General features: G+C 38.6%; 1 protein-coding gene across 9 annotated transcripts in view; it reads right to left on the bottom strand.

Moving 5' to 3' along the window:
• The window catches only part of SORBS2 (sorbin and SH3 domain containing 2), a 399,306-nt gene that overhangs the window by 273,708 nt on the left and 102,505 nt on the right, over positions 1-23,093 (bottom strand). Inside the window, exons 2-3 of one of the 9 annotated variants that reach the window (XM_054031118.1) lie at positions 16,403-16,456; positions 15,714-16,013 (exon numbers count right to left, since the gene is read on the bottom strand). The exons of 7 other annotated variants lie outside the window; for them this stretch is intronic. The gene's annotated coding sequence lies outside the window, so the exon portion shown is untranslated. The remainder of the gene's footprint in view (positions 1-15,713; positions 16,014-16,402; positions 16,457-23,093) is intronic. One more of the 9 variants, XM_054031117.1, reaches the window with a different exon arrangement.

Genomic DNA, 23,093 nt, shown 5'->3' with positions numbered 1-23,093 from the left:
AAGGCCTGTAGATTCCCAGATCAATTTTTGTTCCTCACTTAAAAATAGGTACATTTGCAGTTCTCCAGTCATAAGGTACGCATCTGGTTTTCAGCGAGGCCCTGAGTTTTCACTCAATTTCCTACCTTGGTTTGATTGAAGCACAAGGAGGTCAAGCAACCTCCTCAAGGTCAAACGAATCACTGGCTTAGCACAGGCTAAAAGAACTCAGGATCCTCATAAGTCCCAGTCATTGACCTCTAAGACTCTTTCACACCACACTGTCTGTTTCACTTGCAACTCAAACTATTCAGTGATACTTACATCCGGGCATGTTTTCTAAAATTTTCCAGCTAGACATTGGACTCTTCGGAAGCCACATCAGGTGTCTCCACTGTTTATATGGTTTTCTTCATAATCAGAGAGGCAACACCCCTAAATGAATTATTATAGCAGTAGGGAGCTCACTAATTTTCTCAGCAGGGAAAATAATGGTAAACAGGATTTTGTGGCCTGTGACTTCTGGGAGGAGCCCACTTTTATGGGTTTGACAAAGGGAATGTCCATCAATTACATGTCATGAGAGATCTCTTATGGTAAGGTTAGTGATTTGTTAATGTTATCCATCTTGACTTTTGAAAAAGTTTAATTGGACCAAATCTCTGTGTTAATCCACAAAAAGTTAAAATAGGATGATCTATGCCAAAATAAAATATCAACAAATAATAAAAAAAAAGATGCTTTGTGACATCTGAAATAAAAGTGATTTCATTATGCCTTTAATGGAAATGCTAAGCATCAAACTATTCTATTTTGCAGAGAGTTTTTTTTTTCCCCGATTTGATATGAAGTTTGAAAGCTTCAAGACAGCACTAGAGGCTGAAGGGAAAACTTATGTCATGAAAATAATGATCAGAGTCAACGTTGTTCTAACTCAGGCCTGCACAACATGCGTCCCAGGGCTCACTCTGCGGCCCGTGTGGGCTGAGTAGGTGGGCTCACTGTGCGGCCCGCGGGGGGTGAGTAGGCAAGTGAAGGGTGAGGGAGGGGGGCTGAGGAGGCAAGCAGGCAGGCAGTGAGTATGCGAGTCGGAGGTGTGGGGGGGCTGAGGAGGTGGGCGGGCGGGCAGGTGAGCCAGCGGCAAGGGAGGGGGGCTGAGTAGGCGAGCGGTGGGGGTGGGGGACTGAGAAGGCAAGCGGGCGGGCAGTGGTGAGGGGTGAGTAGGCGAGCCGTGGGAGGGGGGCTGAGGAGGTGAGCGGCGAGTCGGTGGCTGACCTGTTCTACTGATCTGGTCTGGCTCGCATCCCCTCTCCAAAGGTTGCAGCTGTCTGAAGGTGCCTGTCTTCCATGCCTTCCTCATTCACACCTCATTCATTCAACAGGGCAATTGATTACAAAGTGGGGGGAAGATCTTATTCTACTTCTAGCAAAAAGACATTTTTCTTTTACCTTAATTATACTACTTTAGGGGCCTGCTATAACATATTACCAAGGTACAATACCTCTGTTTCGGTGGAGTAGCACTGGGGAAGGAGGGTTTGTTTCCGCGGGGCATGTGGCGCTGGGGGGAGGGGTTGTTGGGGGGGTTGTTTTGGGGGGGCTGGGTGGCGCTGGGGGGGGTTCCATGGGGCAGGCAGCGCTGGGGTGGTGGTGTTGTCTTTCGGGGGGGCTGGGCGGTGCTGCGGGGGGGTTCAGCCCTCAGCTGTTTTCTTTGGAGTAATATGGCCCTCGCCGCTTTACGAGTTGTGCAGGCCTGTTCTAACTAGAAATACTAAGCACAGCAAGACAATAAAACACTGGACCGATCACTCAGAAAATAGGCATAAATAAAATCATATTAAGAAATATCAGATTGTTGGAACGGAGAATATGTAATTTCATCTGTAATAGGTCACAATATAATTGTCAAAGGACAAATGCTTCAGGATGCTATTACACAGCAGTATTATTGTAATCATCATAATACATATTTGGCCTTTTATATTATTTATTAGACACAGACAATGGACTCTGGTCCCATTCCCTGAGGAGCTTACAATCTAAGACACACATAGGAAAGGGAATAGTTTGTTGGTTTAGTTTTATTAATATTAAATTAATTATTTTCTTTAGAATTAATGGTAAATATAAGGATGGGCTTGAACTTCAGCTCTATTTCTAAATTGAACTTTTGATTAAGGATTCCCGGAGAGCTCAATTATGACATTATTGGGACAAGTTACACAAGAGCTGTTTCCCCGTCCCATAACTGGATCTACTCATCTGTCCATATAATGTAAGCTTTTCAGAGCAGGGACAATAATTCCAGAGTGATTGCAAAGCACCTAGCACATAGTGGGCAGTATTTAAATACACAATAATAATGATGGTTCTTTTTGGAGATGATGAGACCAAGAATGCCGCCTCCTCTTCTGCAGCATTATTCCTAAGCCACAGACTGTCCTCAAGCGAGATACCTGCTCCTCTTGTGTCAGATTTCCCCTCTTCCCGGCAAGTCCTCCTGGAAGTGCTAGGGAAGGAAGAGCTTCTAGGAAGAGCTGAAGTCCCCTGATTTTAACCCAGGGGTCAGCAACCTTTCAGACAAGTGTGCCGAGTCTTCATTTATTCACTCTAATTAAGGTTTCGTGTGCCAGTAATAAATTTTAAAGTTTTTAGAAGGTCTCTTTCTATAAGTCTATAATATATAACTAAACTATTGTTGTATGTAAAATAAATAAGGTTTTTAAAATGTTTAAGAAACTTCATTTAAAATTAAATTAAAATGCAGAGCCCCCCGGACAGGTGGCTAGGACCCGGGCAGTGTGAGGGCCACTGAAAATCAGCTCACATGCTGCCTTTGGCACTCGTGCCATAGGTTGCCTACCCCTGCTTTAACCTCTAAAATGAGTTTATAAAGTACTGATGTGCTCCAACTGCCATAATAGTTACTGTGCAATCCTTGGCCCTTTGAGACAGTGACTGAGGAAATCAGTGCTGAAGTCATTTTTGTTAACATATAAACATATTAAATATTTACGGTAGTAATTTATCACATCTTACTTTGATGGTTAACAAGTGAAAATGGCTTTTGTTTGCCATTTCAGTTCCCCACTGTACCATTAACCGTAGTACAATCTTTATTGGTTTGAAACATTTGTGTAAAGTATATAGTACTTTTCTTGGCTAAGGGAAGAAAAGCTGATGTTCAGAGCATACGAGGAGGCACAGGACTGTAGCTGCATTGCTAGTTAGTCACTTTCTGCTCAATGCTTCACAGCCAGAATTAACTTCTGGGCTATAGGGAGATAGCACAGAGTAAAGTCCTATGTCCAAGCAGTAGATGTTAGGGTGGTAAAGGAGGTGAATAATCTGCGTAGTGGATATTGTCTCAATTATTTTGACATCAATTTACTAATCCTCCTCTTTTGGCACACTGTACCTCTTTCATTGTCTTTTGATGCTAATCCACTTAGTGACATTCATTATTTAAAAAAAAAATAAAGAAAATTAAAAAACAAAAAGCACAACTGTGTATTTCCACCATTCAGTTCCCTGTATGGGTAATCTCCTCTACCAGCGACCATGAAGAGAAGAATATATGGATACTATTTTCAAAAATGACTAGGGCTTCTGGGCACCTTGATTTTTGGGTGCCCAACTTGAGTCATTGTTGAAGAGCAATTTTCAAAAATGCTGTACACCCAATCTCTGGAAATCAGGCCCCTTTAAGATATCCCACACTGGACACCCAAAAATGGAAGCACCCAAATTACTAGTTCTTTTAAAAATCTCGGCTTATGCTAAGTCATTGTAATGTAACAAAATAGATTCAGCTTTTCCCTCTTCTTTCTGTTCCAAATTCTTGGGACCTGAAGGATGTGCCTGAAGTGTGACCTCACAGTGCTCCTTTACCAAATCATCACTTTACTCTTTCTTGTTTAAAAGTTGTAAACTATGTCTAATTCGTTTTTTACGAGATGTATCACCAAGTACTGGTCTGCGAAAGACAGAAATACAAACACAATTTTACTTTGTGTTACACCTTTCATACAAACTATCTCAAATGCTTTACAGCTACGAACAAACCGAATTGCAGACACAGCAATTATGAAGGAATCAATAGAGAAAATGCACAGCATGGGACGCATCCACCTTAGCAGGTGTACAGCCCAAACATTGGATGAACCCTGAGAAGCTCTGCAGGAAGAGCCAGAAGAGAAGAATCAGCTCTATTCCCCAACCTGTAGGAAGGCTGCAAAAGCCTCTGCCGCCATTATCTGCCAATTTGTGGGGAGCTAGGTGAAGACAGGATGATCCACACAACAGGGGGTTCTCTGATGCTGCCCTCCTCAATGTGAGGATGTACAGGCAGCCTCCATGAAGCAGAGAGTTGTGTGGTGCAAAGAGTGCGCACCTCAGAATCTGGCCCCTCCATTGTACAGCAGAACCCACATGATACCACTGACGGGAAGCCCCTGCAGGGACAGAATTTGGCCTTATGTTGTTTTCAGCAGAGACTTGAATTGAGATGATGAGTCAATGACTGAAGTAGAAAGGCAAAGGAAGGGTACTTCAGAAGCTGCAAAAAAGAGAGCATTCTCTGTTATTGGCTTAGAGCAATGAGATTGCATGGAACAGAGAAGAGGCCACTGCCAGGATTCTCAAATGATGAGACAGTGGAACCCTTTGAGGCTTGGGATGATAGGGCTGTGCCTCATTATATGGGGAACAGTCAGGCAGCAGCATTCTGCACATACTGCAGCCTGGAGAGCTGACACCCAGGAATAGAGTTATGATAAAGGCTAGAGGAGAGCAGGGCATGGATAGGGATTTTAATATCATGCACAGGCAGTATTGCAAGTGTGATAACAGGCAGATGTAAAAAAATGTGAGAGATGTGGGAGAACCACAGGAGAGTTTAGAGTCAAAGATGATGTTAAGGTCATAATTTAGGAGAGATATTGCCCTGAGTATGTCTATAGATTAAAATTTCAAAATCACAATCAGGTAATTTCCTCTCTTTTTGAGAGACAAACAAATGGAAAGGAGGGATTTCCTTTCCTAGAAACAATGTTTACTTTCTCAGAACTGCCACATCCTCTATACCAAAGTGTCCCACCCATCAACAAAGAGAAAATCTGAACATGTGTTTTTGCTCCAAGTCTTTTTAATCTTTCATGAACTAAACACTTCCAATCCTCAGGCAAATATCACTGCAAGGAACAAAGGACTAGTGCATGTGGGCACTTGAGAAAGCAGAATGGCCAAATCAGTAAACTATTTTTTTTATCCACTACTACCAATACCCTCAAATCCAGGTTTCAAGAGCAAAGTAGCGAACAACAATCAAAAATTAAGAGTGGAACAACTAAGTATAATTATTCACATTTAATCTAACCTAATGGACAACTAAATGTCCTTACATTTCTACCACCCTGCATTACAAAATTAAGGAGAATATAGAGTTAAAGCAAATGCTGTGATTGTAAATTGCTGCATATAAAATATTGAAGAATGAAATTTGTATTCAAGTACAGACAGACAATTTGTCTGGTGGAGGAATTAGTGTTTTTTTATTATATATATATATAGTGCCCAAAGTGTGTTGGACCTCATACAACATACAGAAACCAAGGTCTCTGCCCCCAAAACTTGCAATCTAAGATGAGACAAACACATTCATGTGGCAACTAGAACAATTCCTTATATAGAACATGAAGATTAAAACATTTTAATGTTATTTTTAGCTTTTTTTTAAATGGAATATTTCAGGTCTAAATGGAGAGTTTAACATCATATGACCAACCAGCTGCCCATGGACCACCAACAGGTCATCCATGGACCACAGTTTCAGAACCGTTCATGTACAGTAACAGGGAGGCGGTAACAGTAATTTTACTTAGCACTAACACAGCTTCAGATTCCTTAAAAGCAAAATCAGCCAAAGACCAGAAGAATGAGCCAGATGCCAAGCTCAGATCTGAAACTGAATTTTTCCCAGAGTTCAGAATATTTAAATCCCGGTTCTATTGTCTGTAGTTTGACGATAGAGACACTACTCAGATGTAATGCATATAAAGGAGACTTTTTAAAATCAATGATGGCATATCTGACAATCTCTAATAAGAAAAATTAAATAATAGATGTGAAATCTAAACACTGTGTTGGATTTTAAAAGTGCTTAGCATTATTTTAACTCTGCTCCTATTGAAGTAAAAGGGAATTTTACCATAGCCTTCAGTAAGAACACAGGCCACTGATGTGTACTTCTGAAAAATCAGTCCCACCTTTTAAATCCTTGTTAGATTTACCAACTTAATGCTGCTGAATTTATCTGTATGAATTTGGTGCCAAGGAATTTCCCTTGCTTGGAAAATTACTCCTCTAATTTAGTGAAGTGATCAGAGAGTCCTTTTTTATTATTCTAGATCTGACATAGGCAACATTATGACATGGATCAGTAGAAACCAGTGTAGAAAAGTACACATTTGATATGCTTGAACAACAACCTGAACAGAAAGCTGTCCCCAAGTGTGCTGGAAAATAAAGGCTAGGAAATTCTGATGAAATCTTATTGCGGTCTTTGTTACCGTACAGTCCAACAGCCGTTTGAAAGGATTATAAAACAGTGAAGTTATCCTTTTAAGATAAGTTCTGGCTCTTACAAGGTGCCTTTATAACTTCAATAAAAGAACCACGTAGTTTTATCTGCTAGAGAATGCTGCAGACAACACAGCAGAAGAGATGCTAGTACAGCTCTATGTTGTTTCTCAAGCCATCTTCAATCTTCAGACTCAGTTTAATATTTGAATATGAAGAATGTATGTTGACAAATGTGCATATGCCATACTCCAAGTATGGAGTTAAACATTTGTTCCCTCATATATGATATACAGGGCCGACGAGAGGGAGCGGAAGCCGGTACAAATTACCAGGGCCTGGCAGTCCAGAAGGGGGCCCAGGGCCCGACTTCCCCTCCTCTCGTCGGCCCTGTTTAGCCAGTCCGCCCTTGCTGGGGGGCCCGAACCCGCTCTCGGCGGCCGTGATGATATATGGGTATCAAGCAGAGTAAAGGATGAGCTGACAAAGTGCTACAAACAACATCCTTTCCATCCTAATCAGTCTCAAAATGCTTCCCTATACAAAGCCCCACATGTAGCAACATTTTATTTAATTCTTTTAAGAAACAGCAAAACACGACAGATGACAGAACCATCTGAGTGTGACTAACAATACAACAAATGCTGTATATGCATAAATGCCACAGATAGAACAAAGAATAGAAGAATATGCACGGAAAATTTGAAGTGTACAGATATAGCAGAACAGTCCATCATAATAAAACTAAGCACTTTGGTTTTCTGTTTGTTTTGAGAAATTGTGTTCATAATTTGAGAAAGAAATGACAAAAATCATTTCTCCCAAATGATCTGTGGGGTTTTCCATAAGTTAGATTACTGCCCTTCAAAATCAAGTGATAATATCTGTGGGCTTTTTTTTTTAACAATATTCTGTGAGAGCATTGGTTCCCAAACTTTTTGGCATCACTCCCCCTTTTTAATTTTTGAGAAGCCCTCACGCCCCCCACCTCTCCTTTACCATCATCCAACCCCCGTTTTAACAAATTCAATTCGTAATTTCAAATTAAAAATAAACACAAATAGTTTTTCTTGGCACAAAAATTTAATAAAATGTAATTTAAAATAAGAAATAGCATAAACAAAATGAATTTAATGTGAAGGATGATGCTGCATTTTCTTCACAAGTTGGGAAATCCTAGGTTTGAAAAATGAAAGTGCGCAAAGCAAATAGTTTTCAACATCCAGTCGATTCCTTTGTTTCATTTTTATCATGACTAAATTTGAAAAGCTTTTTTCACAGAAGTACGTCGACGAAAACGGAAGAATAATACATAGCGCTTCTTCCCCAACTTTCAGGTAAATTGGGAAATATTTTATCCAAAATTCCTCCAGGCTTAAGTTTTCAAAAATATCTTTCGCACTTGAATATTTCATTTTGAGTGTTTGTTCTTGCAATATTTCTGGCAATGAATCGACATCAACGTTGAACGGATTACGTGCTAATTTATTAACAGAGTTGCCAGAAAAGTTGGAAAGCTGGAAAACAGTGGATGAATTCATCAGCAAGGAAGTCCAGATGAAACACAATTTTGTTCTTCGCATCCTCTTTACAAAGTTCTTGGAAACCTTCATTTTCAACAAGTGATGAAAATGTTGGAAAAGACGAAAAGTTAGGCATCTGAGCTTGCATTTGACGTTTCCAAAGCTTGATTTTTTCCATAAATGCTTTGATGGCATCGTGGTGCGCTATAATGTTTGCAGCATTGTTTCCTTGCAGCTTCAAACTAAGATTGTTCAAAGATTCAAAAATGTCCACAAGGTATGCCAGTGAAAGTTGAAACATTTGGTCCGTAAACGCACAATATAATTCTTCTTTTTTCTATTGCTTGAGGAAAATTTCCACTTCGTCTTTCAGGTTGAATAATCTCGAAAGCACGTTCCCTTTGGAAAGCCATTGTACCTCTGTGTGAAACAAAAGAATTTTATGATCCACTCCCAAATCCGCGCAAAGAGCTGCAAAAAGTTTCGTATTTAAAGCACTGTTCTTCACAAGACTGACAACTTTGATGACCTATGTGACTAGTTGAATTTGGCCATCTGGAAGGATTTTAGCAGCCAGCGCTTGTCTGTGTATGATGCAGTGAGTCGTGGTTATGGCTGGATTTTTTTCTTTCACCAATGTCACAAATCCAGAGTGAGAGCCAAGCATTGCTGGAGCACTCTCTGTGCATACACCAACCAGTCCCATGAAAGTCCATTTTCTTCAAAAAAGTCAGGAACCATTTTCATAACATCAGAAGCCTTTGATGTGGTCATCAATTTCTTCAAAAATAAAAGCAGTTCTTCTTTCACAGTTCCATCATTAATGTATCGAACATAGACGAGCAACTAACAGCACTGTGCTACATCAGTGGTATCATCACACTGAATTGCGAAAAAAGGAGAAGCTTTCACTGCCTCCACAACTTGAAGTTTTAGATCTTTCACCATGTCATCAATGCGACATTTCACAGAACTGTCGGAAAGCAAAATTTCTGATACTTTTTTTCTTGCTTTCGGCACCAAGGACAATATCAGCTGCTTTCAACAAGCAAGGCTTCACAACAGTTTCTCCTATTATGTGTGCTTTCTTGGCTTTAGCAATGAGCAATGACAGTTCATAAGATGCTTCTTTAACTTTGGCTGACGCTTGATGAAAAGTTCCAGTAGTGTCCAGCTTCATGCGTTTTAAATTTTGAAGTTAACAGCAAAAACCTCTTTTGGTTTGTCTTTCAAAGTGCTGTGGTTCTTTGTCAAGTGTTGCTCAAGACGACTATGTCTCAGGGCATCATTGCTGAGAACTGCGTGGCATACTACACATTGAGGATGATCGATCTGGTTTCTTTCCATGACAGTGAAACCATACTTAATGTAGTCTTCATCGTACTTCCTTTTCTAAATTGCGGCCATAATATACTAATAAAAAAAAAATCTATAAAAATAATTTTCCTGATTCATGAATAATAACGGACACAAGTTAATTTGAGTTATCGCAAACGTTTATTTACTACTACTATTACGTACGGACGCGTCCTTCCCTATATATACACCCCACCACCAATCTGGTAAGTAGCCGGTCTTGTGCAGTGAGTAGTGGAGGTAACCACTCTCACCATAGAACAGTCTCGAACACTCTTGCAAGCGAGCTAGGAAGTTTTAAAAAGTTCCATCGCTTTCTACATTATTCTTCGGCCTCCCCACCGAGCAAAATGGCACTCCTACACGTCGAAAGGCAAAAAAAAAAAAATATTCACATTTCGTGGTATGAAATTTGAAAACATTGCAGTTATATACTTTTATTTATAGTTGTATTTTTATTTTTGTACTTTATGTTATACCTTTATTCTTGTCTACTTATATTGATAATAAAAAACAAGAAGATTGTTAATACTTTATTGTAGTTAAATATAGGCCTGTAACTGGACAATTTTATGAATAATTATGTATAATATGTATAATTTATTGTCCGTTGGTCTATTAAATAAATAAATAAATACATACATTTTACACTGATAAAAAAATTTTATTATGAAAATTTCACAGCCTCGCGCCCCCCTTGGAGTTTATTCTCACCCCCGAGGGGGGTGTACCCCCTCAGTTTGGGAACTGATGTGCTAGAGTATGGCAGTCTTGCCATACACTGCTTAGACTGTGCCACTTCCTCAGTGGCTGGTAGGGGAAACCGGGCCAACCGTCTACTCTGGGTTCCAACTCAGGGACCCTCTAATCAGCAGACAAGGTCTGCACTGTCTTAAATATTGCTGCCATTTCCCTGAGCTTTTCTGACACTGTCTCCACATAGGTTTCCTTCCTTGCCTCTCTAATATCCATACAGGCTTCCTCACAGCCCCTTTCTGCTGCTAGCTTCCCAGCTTTACCCTAACCCCACCTGTTCCTTCTTGGATGGGCTCCTCCATCATTCAGGGGATTACTTAGGCCACCTGATTCCCCTCAGCTCTGGCCTATCTGGTTAATTGGTCCCTTCTTAGGCTCATTAACCACTCCTAGGCTAGTGTAGGGTGAACACCCTACCACAGTAGAGAAGAACAGAACACTCAAATCAAATTCCATTATGTCGATTGGCATACAAATAGGCATATCATCAAAAAGGCATACAAAACACGTGAATTTTTCAAGCAGGAACTGGCTTGTTTTCCTTTCATTACTCTTAAGTGCAGATTTTTGCTCTTTTTCTTAAAATAGCATGCTGTGATCTCTTCCTCCACATTTACAATGTCTGACCTTTCCTTTTGGTTCCTAATTACAAAGCATATGTCTACACTGGAGCTGAAGGTGTAATTTCCAGCTCAGGAACACATACCTGTGCTAGCACTGATCAAATGATGGTGCTAAAAATAGAAGTGTAGCCTTAGCAGCAATAGTGGTGGGAAAGTCTATGTGCTGGAACAAGTACCTAAAATCCTTTGGTGGCTAGTCCTGTCCCCCTGCCCAGACCACCACGGCCACACTTCTATTTTTAACATTTTTAACAATTAGAGCTAGTACTGCTATTCTACTCAGGCTGGAAATTACACTTCCAGCTCTAGTATACACACCTAACACATTTGTTCAAGCCCTCATCACCTCCTACTTTGACTACAGTAACAACGTCTTTTCTGGCCTGCCTACATCCACACGGACCCTTGCAATACATACAAAAGGCAGCTGCTGAGATATTTCTGTTTGTTGCTTTGACCCTCTCACTCCCCCATCCCTCAATTTTTGAATCCTACCACTGGATTCTTGTTTTCCATCGCACTGATTCAAGTTTTTCCTTGCCTCCATGTTTATTTTCTCTTGTGTACTCCCACTCCATCTAGGATGCCAGTTTAGAACACCTATTTGTCCACTTCTTCCACAATCATCATCTCCATCCTTTCTTTCTCACTGCCCTTCATGCATGAAGTGACCTCCTTGAACTAATCTACATGGCTATTATCTTCTCCTTAACATTCACTTCTGCTCCCTATAAGAAATCAGTAGGGCTATCGATTAATCGCAGTTAACTCACACGATTAATTCAAAAACATTAATCGTGATTAAAAAAATTAATCACGATTAATCACAGTATTAATCACATTGTTAAACAATAGAATATCAACTGAAATTTATTAAATGTTTGTGGATGTTTTTCTACATTTTCAAATATATAGATTTCAATTACAACACAGAATACAAAGTGTACAGTGCTCACTATATATTTTAATACAAATATTTGCACTGTAAATAAACAAAAGTAACAGTATTTTTCAATTCACCTCATACAATTAGTGTACAGCAAGTCTTCATCGTGAAAGTACAACTTACAAATGTAGATTTTTTTTTTGTTACATGACTGCACACAAAAACAAAACAATGTAAAACTTTAGAGCCTACAAGTCCATTCAGTCCTACTTCTTGTTTAGCCAATCGCTAAGACAAACAAATTTGTTTACATTTATGGGAGATAATGCTGCCCGCTTCTTATTTACAATGTCACCAGAAAGTGGAACAGGCATTTGCATGGTACTTTTGTAGCCGGCATTGCAAGGTATTTATGTACCAAACATGTTAAGCATTCGTATGTCCCTTCATGCTTCGGCCACCATTCCAGAGGACATGCTTCCATGCCAATGATGCTCATAGAAAAAAAAATGTGTTAATAAAATTTGTGAATTAACTCCTTGGGGGAGAATTGTATGTCTCCTGCTCTGTTTTACCCACATTCTGCCATATATTTAAATGTTATAGGAGTCTTGGATGATGACCCAGCACATGTTGTTCATTTTAAGAACACTTTCACTGCAGATTTGACAAAATGCAAAGAAGGCACTAATGTGAGATTTCTAAAGATAGCTACAGCACTCGACCCAAGGTTTAAGAATCTGAAGTGCCTTCCAAAATCTGAGAGGGACGAGGGGAAGACACGCTTCCATGAGTCTTAAAAGAGCAACACTCCGATATGCAAACTACAGAACCCGAACCACCAAAAAAGAAAATCAACCTTCTGCTGGTGACATCTGACTCACATGATGAAAATGAACATGCGTCAGTCCTCACTGCTTTGGATTGTTATTGAGCAGACTCGTCATCAGCATGGACACATATCCTCTGGAATGGTGGTTGAAACATGAAGGGACATATGAATCTTGCCAACTAGGAGCTACCACAATACAAATAATTAATAAATAAATAGCAAGACATCTCATTATTAACTGGAGTACAAATTCATAGAACTCAAATCTGTACAGTGGTGTGTTTTAAGATGACTGATGATTAATTTACATATTGACAAATGAAATGTATGTAAAATTATTGAAATAGATTATAGAAATTATAGAAACAGTAACCAATGAATTACCCCAGGGATTAGTTTGAGTGAGTGTCTTTACAACCAGTTTAGTCCTATCGTCATCATGAGAATTCTACTATATTTTATAGCGGTTAAGTTTGTAGCGTTTCACTATGCTAACAGTGTCTCACTGTTCGCTAGAACAGGTGCAGATCTCCAAAAGAACATTTTCTTAGGGCTAATAGTTTTGACAGTACAGTATGTGTCCTGAATCTGGCCTTTGTTCAAATGCAAGGCCATAAGTCAGCTAGCAAATTCATGTGTGAATCAAATGACATTGTTAAAACAGAGAATGTGTGAATCTGCAGCTATGCAAATGGGGAATTAAAAACCTTTCCCTTGGGCTTCTTTAAAGACTGGATGGTAATCTGTAGTGCTGATCAGATTACCAGATACCTGTGTCTGTAAAGTGATGCCTAAAGAAAATATGTCTGTTAAGAAATTCAATTTGCCTGGTTATCTGAATGCATGTCACAGCAAAGTCTTAGCTTTAGATCTTATTTTACTGTCAAACTTGTCAACATCTCACTCCATGATTATGCAGTGGCACTTTCCTTTCTTTGATTTGCCTTTTTTCAATACTGTACATATTCATGGCAAACCAATTGCTAATATCACTTAACTTCCCAAGAGATTCCCTGGAAATATCAGTCGGTCCTAATGAAAATTAATACACTGAAATTTCCATGGATTTGAGCTACCTGAGAGAATTTCACAGCTGAGAACCAGCAGTTCACTGGAAATTTAGTAGAGCTGAATAGACAAACTTTTAAAACCTGGACTGACAGATGATGGCTGGAATTAATGTTGTAAAATGGCATGACTAGCCCTGCAGCAGCAGTCTATTGATGTGTGTGTAATGAATGACCCCTCCTCAAGGAGACATACTGAACATTTTTCAATGATGGGATCTTTGGGATTCTGCTGATTGCCATACAAAGGTTTACTACATCCTTCCAAAAGAGCAAAAAAATAAAAATCTACATAATTGACACGAGGCAGACAGTACCTGACAAAACTCAGCTCTTCAAAAATGTCAAAGCGAGCAACTGCATAGAAGACAGTGTAGCAATATGTACATGGAACAATTTTTCACTCAATGGTATATATTGCGATCTCTGTGTTCAGAAGGGAAGGACCCATTCAATTACATCATATGAAGGCAGACAACTAAATATTGACAAATTTTATAAGTGATTGTATACAAATGCTAGAAGTCTAGCCACTAAGATGGGTGAACTAAAGTGCCTGGTATCAAATGAGGATATTGATAAAATAAGCATCACAGAAACTTGGTGGGATGATGATATCAATGGGACATGGTAATACCAGGGTATAAAATATACAGGAATGCGAGAGTAGGTCATGCTGGTGGGGGAGTGGCACTATACATGAAAAAGCATAGAGTCAAATACAGTAAAAATCTTAAATGAATCAAACTGTACCACAGACTCTCTGTGGTAGTAATTCCAGGCTTGAATAATAAGAGTACAGCAGTAGCACTATACTACCTGTCCAGGATGCTGATTATGAAATGATCACATTAGTGGGGCTATAAAAATAGACTATTCAATAATAATGGGGGATTTCAACATATTGACAGGATATATAGTCACCTCATGATGGGATGCAGAAATAAGATTTCTAGACAACATTAATGACTGTTTCTTGGAGCAGCTGGTCCCAGGACCCACAATGGGAGAGGCAATTCTTGATTTAGTCTTAAGTGGCACACAGGATCTGGTCCAAGAGGTGCATATAGCTGAACTGCTTGGTAATAGTGATCTTGATGTAATTAAATTTAACATGCTTGCCAGGAGGAAAATACTAAAGAAGTTCACCACAGTAGCATTTAACTTTAAAAAGGATAACTACACAAAAAGGAGGAAGCTAGTTAAATGGAAATTAAAAGCAACAGTCACAGGAGTGAAATGCCTGCAAGTTGCATGGAAATTTTTTAAAAACACCATAATAGAAGTTCTAATTAAATGTATGCCCCGAATAATAATAATAATAATAATAATAATAAAATACTAAGAGGATCACAAAAATGCCTAAACACCACAGTAAGAGAGGTGGTTAGAGGCAGAAAGGCATTTTTAAAAACTGGAAAGTCATATCCTGATGAGTAAAATAGACAGGAATAAACTCTGGCAAGTCAAGTGTAAAAGTATAATTAGGGAGGCCAAAGAAGAATTTGAGCAGCAACTAGCAAAAGACAAAAACTAACAACAAAAAAGTACATCAGAATTAGGAAGCTTGCCAAAAAATAAGAGGAGCTGATGGAGGCCCAAAAGGAGCACTCAAGGAAGACAAGGCCATTACGGAGAAGTCATATGCATTTTTTGCACTGATCTTTTCTGCACATGATCTGAGGGAAATTCCCACTCCTGAGCCATTCTTCTTAGGTGAAAAATCTGAGGAACTGTCCCAGATTGAGGTGTTGATAGAGGAAGTTTTGAAACAAATTGATAAAATTAAAGAATAAGAAGTTACCAGGATCAGATGATATTCACTTAAGAATTCTGAAGGAACTCAAATATGAAATTGCAGAATTACTAACTGTGATATGGAACCTTTTGCTTAAATCAGTCTCTGTAGCATATGACTGGTGGATAGCTAATGTAATGCCAATTTTTTAAAAAGGCCCCAGAGATGATCCTGGCAATTACAGGCCAGTAAGCCTAACTTCAGTACCAGGCAAATTGGTTGAAACTATAGTAAAGAACAGAATCATCAGACATACAGATAAACACAATTTGTTCGGGAAGAATTAACATAGCTTTTGTAAAGGGAAATCATACCTTGCCAATCTATTAGAATTCTTTGAGGGGGTCAAACTTGTGACCAAGAGTGATCCAATGGATATAGTGTACTTGGACTTTCAGAAAGCCTTTCATAAGGTCCTTCACCAAAGGCTCTTAAGCAAAGGAAGCAGGCATAGGATGAGAGGGAAGTTGCTCTCAGAGATCAGTAATTGGTTAAAAGATAGGAAACAATGTGTAGGAATACATATTCAGTTTTCAGAATGGAGAGAGGTGAATGGTGGGGTCCCCCAAGGATCTGCACTGGGACCAATGCTGTTCAACTTATACACAAATGATCTGGAAAAGAGGTAAACAGTGAGGTATCAAAGTTTGCAGACAATACAAAATTACTTAACATAGTTAAGTCCAAAGCATACTGAAGAGTTACAAAGGGATTTCACAAAACTGGGTGACTGAGCAACAAAATGGTAGATGAAATTCAATGTTGACAAATGCAAAGTAATGCACATTGTAAAATATTATCCCAACTATAAATAGGGCCTAAATTAGTGGTTACCACTCAGAAAAGAGATCTTGGAGTCATTGTGGCTAGTTCTCTGAAAACATCTGCCTAATGTGCAGTGGCAATCAAAAAAGCTAACAATGTTAAGAAACATTAGGAAAGGGAAAGATAATGAGAGAGAAAATATAATATGCCACTACATAAATCCATGGTACACCCATACCTTGAATACTGTGTGCAGTTCCGGTCATCCCATCTCAAAAGAGATATATTAGAACTGGAAAGGTACAGAGAAGGGCAATAAAACTGATTAGGGGTATGGAACAGCTTTCATAAGAGTAGTTATTAAAAAGACTGGGATTTTTCAACTTGGAAAAGTGATGACTAAGGGGGGGATATGATAAGTGTATAAAATCATGAATGATGTAGAGAAAGTGAATAAGGAAACATTATTTACCCTTTCACATAACACAAGAACCAGGGGTCACCTGATGAAATTAATAGGAAATAGGTTTAGAACAAACAAAAGGAAGTACTTCACACAATCCACAATCAACCTGTGGAACTCATTGCCAGGGGATGTTGTGAAAACCAAAAGTATAACTGGGCTCAAAAAAGAATTAGTTAAATTCATGGAGGATAGGTCCATCAATGGTTATTAACCAAGATGGTCAGGGATGCAACCCCATGCTCTGGGTGTCCCTAAACCCCCAACTACCAAATGCTGGGACTGGACAACAGGGGATGGGGATCACTTGATAATTGTCCTGTTCTGATCATTCCCTCTGAAGCATCTGGCATTTGCCACTGTTGGAAGACAGGATCCTGAGCTAGATGGACCATTGGTCTGACAAATTATGGCCATTCTTATGTTTACCCTCTCTCTATTTATATTATGCTATTCACTGTGGAGAGGAGTCCTTTTGGAGATCTAATTTCAGAAAGCTCTCAACTCTTTAATATATATATATATATATATAAGATACTTTAGTGGTTTCATGGTATTTTGACAAGAAGAGGAGGAAAATAGGAATTGCTGTACCTAATTGGACCCAGGGTTCATCTGGTCCAGTGTACTTTCTCTGACAATGGCCAGTACCAGATGCTTCAGTTGAAAGAGCAAGAAACAATGTAGTGGACAATTAGGGAATAACCTGGGTATAAAGCAATTTCTTTCAAATTCTCATCAGTTAACAATTGACTTATGACCTGAAGCATAAGGGTTTTATATCCCTTATTAATTTTATCATAGTTAAGAAACCGTTGATCTCACAATCTATATACATATCTAAAGCTGGAGTTTTCAAAGGTGATTAAGGAGAGTTTGAATTTCAATAGAAGTTAGACACCTAATGCCCCCCCCAAATCCTAATTCCACTGATCTCTTGATTTCAATGATATACTGTCGCAATGAGTTCCACAGGTTAAGGGGAAAAAAATCTCAGTTTAAATTTTTTTGCCTTTCAGTTTGATTAAAAGTCCCCTTGTTCTCATGTCATAAGAAATGGTAAATATGAGAGACCCATTTTAACTTTATCCTTCCTGCAGTTGAGTTCCACTATGCTAGGTTTTGGTACAATTTCTCCCTTGAGCATGTTGATCTTAATCATATTGGGGGCAGTATTACTCAGAAGATCAACTATAATTATTTCTTGATCCAATTCTTCAACATTACTTAGGACTCAGTCAAGACTAGCCGATGCTGTTGTGTCCTCTTACACTAGCTGTTCCAAGAAGCAATTTTATGGTGTCAAAAATTGCTTTTCTAAACACTGATCTGTTCTAAGATTCAATTGGTTTATACATTGTTAGTTGTAATCAGCCATTAGTACTGTTTTATTAGACTTAGTTGTTTTTCTGATATCCCTTAATACAATGGACTCAATATTATTTTTCTGGTCAGGAGGTCAGTAGAAAAATCTTGACACTATATTTGTACTTGTAGTTTTTGGGATTTGTATCTCTACAGATTCTGCTAACCAGTCCACTCCATTCATGTATTAATCTCATTGGATTCTACAGAATGTGTTAAATCTAGTCCTACTACTCCACCATTACACCCTAATACAACTTCCCTGTATACTTTATACTCAAGGATAGCAGTATTCATTGCTTTATGTCATTTTATCATGTTTCAAAAATGCCTTTGTCAAGGTCTTCTTCCACAGATATTCATTTTAGTAAAATCAATGGCAGTCAGGCACCTACTCCATTCAGGTGCTTTTGAAAATCCCACCAGGTGCCTAAATATCTTTGAAAATCTGGCACCAGGTGCAAATACATACATCACTTGACCACAAGACAAACAGCTGTACATTCTGTACCCTCGTGACCCACTGTTGACATGGATGTAGAAATAAAGGGCTGTGCTACTTAAGAAGGCTGCTATCTGCTATCTACAGCATAGGTTACAGCAAGATGACATAACATCCTACACAGTGTCTTATCTATGCCTACTAAGCGTATGTTCCACGGAACTTTTCACATATTTCTACTTGTCCACACTTCTTTCCACGAAAGTGGAATATATGGCACAGTGCTCTCCCCAGGGGTCCTGCCTGGGCTACAGCAGTTTTATGTTCAGTCTGAGGTTAAGTAAAAGCCCTCACCCTCTGTGAAGATTGCCCAGGAGATACACCAAATAAGCACATTTCACAGCTAGCTTGTCCTTGCCCTTCCTTGATCTACTGTGTCCTCCTTATGAGTTGCACTATACAATTTTGAGCCGCCTATTGAGTTACAGCTGGCTTGCATCCTGAACTTCCACTGCTGGAGTCCCATTACCTAGATTCTGCTGGCAGACCCTGGACAGGGAATTGGACCTGGTATATATTCAGTGTTTCATCCAAAATTTTGAAACAATGATTGGAAGTGTCCTTGGACTTCCCATCTACGTTGACCTTCAGCCCCACCTGCTGATTTTCTGTTAGCAGAATTGTAGGCCCAATACATTAATGGATCTTTAGACACTGATTCACTTTACGGTTTTATATGCCTACAGGGGTTTGGTTCCCTTTATTTTCTGGTATGAACATTGCAGTTATTGATTCCGCTTAGCAGCTACAGCACTTTTGCTTTCCCATAGTTTCCCCCAGGCATATCTGCCTGTTCATGGGGGTACTGGTAAAGTGAAAGAGTATGTTAGAAAATACAACTTGCAACCTAAATAACCTAACCACTGACTGCTGATAAACTATTCAATGTTTTATGGGGCTGATTGATATGGGCCAGACTGATTTCTTAATTGCTTTCAAACTTCTGTAATAGTAAAACAAACTTACTTGTACACCTTGAAGACTAATATTCAAGACATAACAAACATGGTGCCTTATGAAAAATAAAGTTTTCATTATTCAAAGTTAATTCACTGATTTTTAAAAAATCAGTGTCATCTAATGAAACGATAAACTTACCTGATCAAATCTGTTGGCCAAAATACGACAAGATTTTTTTTTTCAGTTTTTTGCAAAGTTTTTGAGCTCTGAGGTACTCAGAGTTTTAAAAAAAACAGTGCAACAATATTTTGCTTTTAAAGAGAATTTTTTTTTATCCTAAAAGGCAGCCTAGAGACTCCATTGGAGACATCAAAACTCAGCTTCTAGTCATAGCCAAATCTGTGCTCTTCAAGGGAAGCCCCTTATTGAGTAAGGAGGGTGAGGTTTTTAAGAGTGCATGAAACAGAACACTATTCAGACTAAGCTCAGAAAAGACGACAAAAACTGATTTAGAGCGAGGAGCTGGAAATAACAGAAGAAAAGTCTCTCACTTTGTTATTGGATTTCCTGTTTCACAGTAACATTAGCTATGATGTGTTTTGTCATGGCACAACATGTTTGAACAGAAAAATATTGTATTTCATAGTCCTAAAATACTGAAAGCAGAGTTTTACTGTAGTTCAAGAACCATGTCATTTAAAAATGTTGTTTCATTCAAAACTTTCTTTGTTAGTCTGCCTCAGGACTCTTTTTAAGTGTTTACTTCTCTTTACTCTCACTTTATATACATCTCCCCCATTCTCATACTTCATGAACTTTTATATCACATAATTCCTTAGAAACTAAGCTAAGTGCTTTTTAGCATTTTGCTTTACTTTACCTGCAGATAGAGTTCTACAATATATTGCATTTAAAATCTCTAATTTCCAGAACTGACAGAAAGAGAGCAAGACAAATATTTTTGTGGCATGTAGAACTAGCCAACATTCTTCATACAAAATGTTTTGGATGAAAAATAGATTTTGGAAAATGAAAATGGGGAAATACAGATTTTATTTTTAAGACTTTTCTCTCTCTCCTTCCCCTTTCCAGTGACAAAATGGAAAAAGAAAGAGAGGAAGGAAGCTTTAATGTTTGGGGAGTTAGTTTTCAACAAATCAGAACTTTTTGAATTTTTTTTTTTTTAAACACAAAAAATGGGAGAAAATGAAAATATTTCACAAAACACTAATTTTTGACCAACTCTAGTGGTGTACTTTTATTATAGATTTTGAATGGGAGACAATTACAAGTCTAGATGCCATTTGTTGTAAAAATGTGCACTAACGAAGATCTGTAAAAATCTACTACTAAGGTATGTTGTACATATATGTATTATGCTCAACATTCTTATTAAAAAAATGTAGTAGCTGGCAGTGAGTGCAACAGATGTTAACACAATACCAAGATAATGGTATTGGAAAGGATATCTATACAGAGCAATGCAACAAGATGAAAATATCAGTACTCTCCTTAGACTCAAATGACCACATTAGAAGAGACTCTCAAATCATGCCCCAATCAACATTACTACATAGACACTCTTACTGGAATAGAAATAGGGGTCAATGATCAAATTTGAGACACTTTGCCAATTCAAGAACCCCATCATCACTGGTGAGTCTTATTAAATACCTGTTCTAATTGGCATATTGGACAGGAAGATACTACTAGGCTAGGGATGGTGTTGCACAGTATGAAATTTGCCAGATGTGCGGATTCTGGTATACTGACGTTTGAGACTGATCTGTATGCATGTGCTGTTATCCATCATCATTCATACTGGCACTTTTCTTTGCCCCGTTTGCAAACAAACATACTGTGGTTCACATATCTACACAGTCATTTCTTTATGCTGCGTGTGTACAAGATGCGGTACGTGCATTCCTCACCCACTATGTTACGGTATTTCATGGTCCACAATGTGGCCTGTTGCTAGTTATTATTGTTCTGGTCAAATCTAATGATGTTTTCAAATTGGAAAACACCAAATGATTGCCCTTATTTGATTCTGCTCTTTCACTTGGCCATCCCAGTTTTCCGCCCTTACATTGTTCTTGTACCTGCCACGGGTATGGCATCCTATGTTTGGACAAGGACTTCTGATAAGGACTCATTTATCTGATTCTATTTTGTGTTACTACACTATTCATGACCACACCACATAATGGGGACACATGGGACATTCTGGCTCACTCTGCTAAGAAGAGCATCTATACATTATTGTAGTTTGATATCAACATATTGGGAAAAGATTATGATTGACACCACTGCAGATGAAATATGGCTTCTGTCACTTGACACACAATCTACAGATACACAAAATGATTTAAACCTTGGGTGAAGTCCTGGCTCCACTGAAGTCAAAGGCAAATCTATCAACTTCAGTGAGGCCAGGATTTCACCCCTACTTCCTATGTGCACTGCTACTGTTTCCCTAAATGTAACATTCAGGGCAAATTGATATAATCTTCATATTCTTCTAAGGAGATTCCTTTTTAGAGACACATTTTGGAAACTAAACTCAACAGTGGCTTTCCTGATTTGATTTTTATATTGAAGATTGAACTCTCTCCTCATTTTATATCCACCCAACACAGAATTTGGTCTATTTGCATATAATGTTTAGTTGCAATTCTTCCCTCTCTTCATTTAAATTCCTCTTGAATATTCAACGCCCACAAGTCACTAGCTGACTAAGTCATCTACTTATCTATTTCATTTATGCATCTCCTGAGCAAACTGCTCATCAGTGTCGATAGAGGGGGTTGAAAGTCAGCAAGAAGGGATTATATGGACACCAGGAATTGATGTGAGGGAAAGCAAAGCTGGGATCTGGTGTGGGGGAAAGACAAGAGGAATAAATTTTTGTGGAAAAGAAATTTAGTGTGTTTAAGTTTTTCTTTTTAAATCCAACAAATGTGTAATTAATCAGACATGTGCCTATCATTACCTAAGTGATCACACTTTGTTATATTCTGCCAGCCTTCATTTCTCTTTGTCTTTTTAGATAGTCCCTGACTAGAAAAATGTACAGTGTTTGGCTTTGTGATTGGAAAGTGCTAGCACCTGCTGGCTGCTATTGTTGTATTGTAAAAAATGTTTATATTTTGCATGATTAATTTATCATGACCACCCACATTTTCTTTAGATGCTTACAAAGCATTTTACAAATATTAAGCTCCACCTACTTTCCACCCCTTATTTACATGGCTGAAGTAATCTCACACACACACACAGTTAATTATAAATACTTATAAAGCTCTGTAAATGTATATGGCACTTTACAGACATAGAAAAAGACATGGTCCCTGCCCCAAAGAATGTACAGTAGGATGCCTACAAGACTAAACACAGAGCAGTAGTTCAGGTAAGGGAGGTGTTTCAGGGATAATTATTGGTGAAGAGATAAACTCATAATTCATGGAAGATGTGGCTTTTTTGAAGGAATAATTTAGAGGAGGCAGGTGGACAAGAGACTTCCATTTCTGTAGCAGTGTTTTCAAATGTAACATTTAATTCTGTATGCATTGGCTGGACATCCTCACTTTGAAAACCTCTTGGACTTTGGCTCCCAGTTACTGCACCATCTTATACAATAGTGACTTGTTACTAATTTACTTTTGTAATTATGTACTGGGATTTGTAATGATTAATCTC

Source organism: Malaclemys terrapin, chromosome 5, assembly GCF_027887155.1.
Source record: "Malaclemys terrapin pileata isolate rMalTer1 chromosome 5, rMalTer1.hap1, whole genome shotgun sequence".
In the NCBI taxonomy this organism is placed as follows: domain Eukaryota; kingdom Metazoa; phylum Chordata; order Testudines; family Emydidae; genus Malaclemys; species Malaclemys terrapin.
This window is presented reverse-complemented; position numbering and strand designations above follow the sequence as displayed.